Below are 3744 nucleotides of genomic sequence, written 5' to 3' on the forward strand. Positions count from 1 at the left end.
CTTGAATGAAACCTATGACCTCATCCTTGTAATAGGTTTGGTTTGAGGTCGATCCGACGTGCGAGCACTGTGATATGGGAGTTTGATCGGTGAGACGTGTGGGTGGAATTTCCTTGTAACTTCGTGGTTTTTTAGAAAACTTCTCTATATGATTTGTCCCGGCTGGGGCCATGTCACCATGCGTGCCACATATCAAATCTACCAGGTCGTCGAGACGAACATGCTCCCAAAATTTGGGCGCGAGCCTACCAGAGATGAGGAAGATACGGTCATGTGAAATTTTCCCCAAAAATTGAGAACCACATTTTCCATTAATGGAAACTGGTTCATCAGGGTGCATTGTAATAGTATACGGCCTACCTATTTTGGGTAATGTGGCCATAACTTTCTCCAGAAGAGTCGAAATGCGCCAAAAATTGGTACCCAAGGGTTTTCAATCGTTATGAATCCAATGGCGATAGTCTAAAGCCCATTTGATGCTCTGATAATGGTGTTGTAGTTCAAAGCCCATTTTCAGCATGATGGAGGTAGGATTTCTCAAAAATATTTTATCGTCTGCACTATCTTAAACTCGTCGGGTTGCGACGAAACTTGGCAAGTTCTCTTACACGTTCTTACATGTTCTCGAGTCATTCTTAGACTGATGAATATTCTACTTCAGATTAGTTCTTATTACCCTATAGCTTCCATACTCCACAGGCATTTTGGCACCTGCAGACCCAGGTCGTGAACTACTCTCTCCTTATTCACATTGGGCATACAAGTGATGGAAAATGACCTCAAACACTCCTATCAAAGCTATAGACTTTCTTCTCTTCTCTACCCAAAAGTCCTTTCCATAAAGATTCGGAGGCAAAGGCACCTTATTATAGGACTGGGGTTGTTGTTGATTTGCCTGAGGAGTCCTCTGAGCATTCGTAGGGTTCACCCCTTTGGAGAAATACAGGATTTGGGGAGAGGCCTTTTTGGGATCAGAAACGGTGAATGTAGCACTGATCATCCCTCTTTGCTGATTGCCCCATGAATTGGGGTGAGCATTGCCAGAGTTTTGGCTGTTTCCCTTGCTTGATGACCGCACTTGGGGCCTGCCATGATGCTTAAAGATGCTTACTATACAGACTACTTTAGAGATCAGATCTGATATAGAAGTAGTGTTTTAAGCCTTGACATGTAGGGAGATCTCCAACTGCATGTTGCGCACACATGTTGGATGACATCAATCTCAAGCATGGGGGTAGCTTGATGTGCAGCCAAATCTCTCCATCTTTCACTGAATTGATCAACCAACTCATCTAGGCCTTGGGTCAATGTGAGAAGCTCAATAGCCTGTACTTCTATTTCAACTTCATATAAGCACTTGTAGAACAAGTGCTCCATTTCTTCCTAGGTTTGCACTGAGTTTGGGGGGAGTCGGGCATACCACTTAAATTCTGGCCCGTCAAGAGTTTCAACAAACTGACAAAGAAGAAGCCACCCATCAGCTGTTTTCTTTTGACAAGCTGAGTAAAAATGGGCAATATGTTGGTGAGGGGAACTCGTGTCATTGAAGAGCAGGAGTCTCCCCTACTGGTAATTATGGGGAAACATTAGTTGATCATTGTAGGCGGGATAGGTCTTCTGATATAAGACTGTATCTTGGACGCTTGGGATCTGTCTGTGGCTTCCAATATAGGACTGTATCTTGGACGCCCGGGATCTGTCTGCCCCGCAAGATATGGGGGATCATGGCATCGATGTCAGCTTGTTAAACCTGATGAGGGGAGGAATGGTCAAGTGAAGGAGGTGGATGCCTCTAGACCGGATCAGCTGAATAGAAGAATTGGCCCGCTGGTGAGATGAGTCCCTAGGGAGCCAGAGGAGCCAGACACATTCCATCAGCTGGATCTTATCCACCATCCTACACATCATATCCTTGAACCAATTCATCTGTCTTCTTGATCGTCGTTGGGCTCCTCAACGACCATCAAGCTGGCTATCTCGTCCTGGAGGTTGGTCTCTTATGCGGTCAGGATCTTGCATGTCCACCAGACTGGGTGCAGTAGGTCAGTCAGCAGGTGTTCGACATACCCCAACTAAGCTCGTGCCTTATACACAGATCGGGTGGCAGTCTTGCGATCGCAGGGGCTATGAGGTTGGGTCGTCTCCCACGACACTGACAATCATGCAAGATTATGGCTTCCCCATCTCAGGCTCTGCCGCTACCAGTAGTGGGTAGAAGGGGTTCTTTGCTAGGGGGTTAGCAAGCTTGCTTGCCACGAGCGTCTTGGGTTCTTCCCTCGGCATGATTCACACGCCTTGGTTATGCTTGGCTCTTAGGTTCTGGTATACTTCCCTCCAGAACCAAGACTAGGACTGTAATTGTGAATGGTCCGCCTTCAAGCATGTAAGAGCCATCTCCATGAGGTGAGGCAAGGGATGTGGGCCAGGAACAGTAGTCAGTTCAGGCTTTTGTCTTGGCTTAGGGAAAGATGGGGTATGAAGGACCTCATCACCTGAGGGAGCTTGCCCTGAGCTCTTTTGTGAGCTTCGAAGGCAAGCTGGGTCTGCAAAGGGTACTGTAAGAGGGTACTACTAGGGAAGGCCTTCGCGTACCTAATCTTGAGTGGTTCGATTAGAAGAGAAGGGACCAACGGGGGAGGAGACAAGCGTTAATGACCTTTCAGCCAGGAGCTCGGGGCAGTCTATGAGGTGGCGCTTGTGCCCCTCTCAGAAGGGGGACCAGGTGGTCGACTCGGGCTTGAGCAGTAGGTCTTGCCATAGGAGGGCAGGTACCACGAGTATGTGTGCGTGAGGGATTGGCCTAGTGACCACCCCTCATGGAGTGCGTAGATATGTGCAGAGAGGGAAGACGAGGGGGTCATCTCTCGTGTACTCGGGTAAACGTAGCAACAGGGTTGCCCTGAGCAGTGCGATGCATATGCAAAAGGTATACAGGGTGGGTTCAAGAAGACCCGAACTCAGATAGTGGTTCGAGGAAACTAGTGGGTTGCCTCGAGGTGTGGCTCGAGTGGATGGACCACGAGCTCTGATGCGTGTGTGGGAGGTGGCGGCCATAGGGTCTCCTCCTCAGTGTGTCGAGCCTCTTGTTTCAGGGACCCGATATGATAGAGAAGGGGGGGGCGCCTTACGACGACCCGCAGGAGCACTGACAGATGGACTGCCATTTGCAAGAAAGGAAGGGGTGCCCTTTTGGCTGCCCCGAACAATGGGACCAGCAAGTGACTTGCCGATAGCAAGGTGCATGCGGTGTGTGATGGCTAGTGTGCCACCAAGGCAAGGTGCAATGCTGGAGGTTCCACCAAGTTTAAGAGATAGGGAGTGAGGGACTTTTAGATCCGTCCTCACACCAATCCAGGTGAGGACCAGGGAGTGTGATACCATGTCAACACTCAGAAGGAAGTTCGGGAACAAGGTATGTGGAACCTATTCCTGAGGAAGACTCGCGAGTGAGGGGATTACAAAATCCCCGACTCAGATGAAAGGGTTAAAAGACCCTGACGACATGTGTGTGTGTTAAAGAAGCGGGAATAAAAAGAAAGGAAAACGAAACAAGGACGATCCGACTATGGGGTAGTATGTCCCCAATGAAGTCACCATGCTAGTTAGGTTCCTTGATCTCACCCTCCAAGTCAGGCTGACCTGGTGACATGGTTTTGGGCTCAAGATGGACCTGGGACCAAAGATCGCTCTCTTGGGAACCGTGTAAAGGGGACGCAGACAGGAATACCAACTGATGAGAGAGGA

This window comes from Amborella trichopoda, chromosome 3 (genome assembly GCF_054954075.1).
Source record: "Amborella trichopoda isolate Santa Cruz 75 chromosome 3, AtrichopodaSantaCruz75HAP2 v2.0, whole genome shotgun sequence".
Lineage (NCBI taxonomy): Eukaryota > Viridiplantae > Streptophyta > Magnoliopsida > Amborellales > Amborellaceae > Amborella > Amborella trichopoda.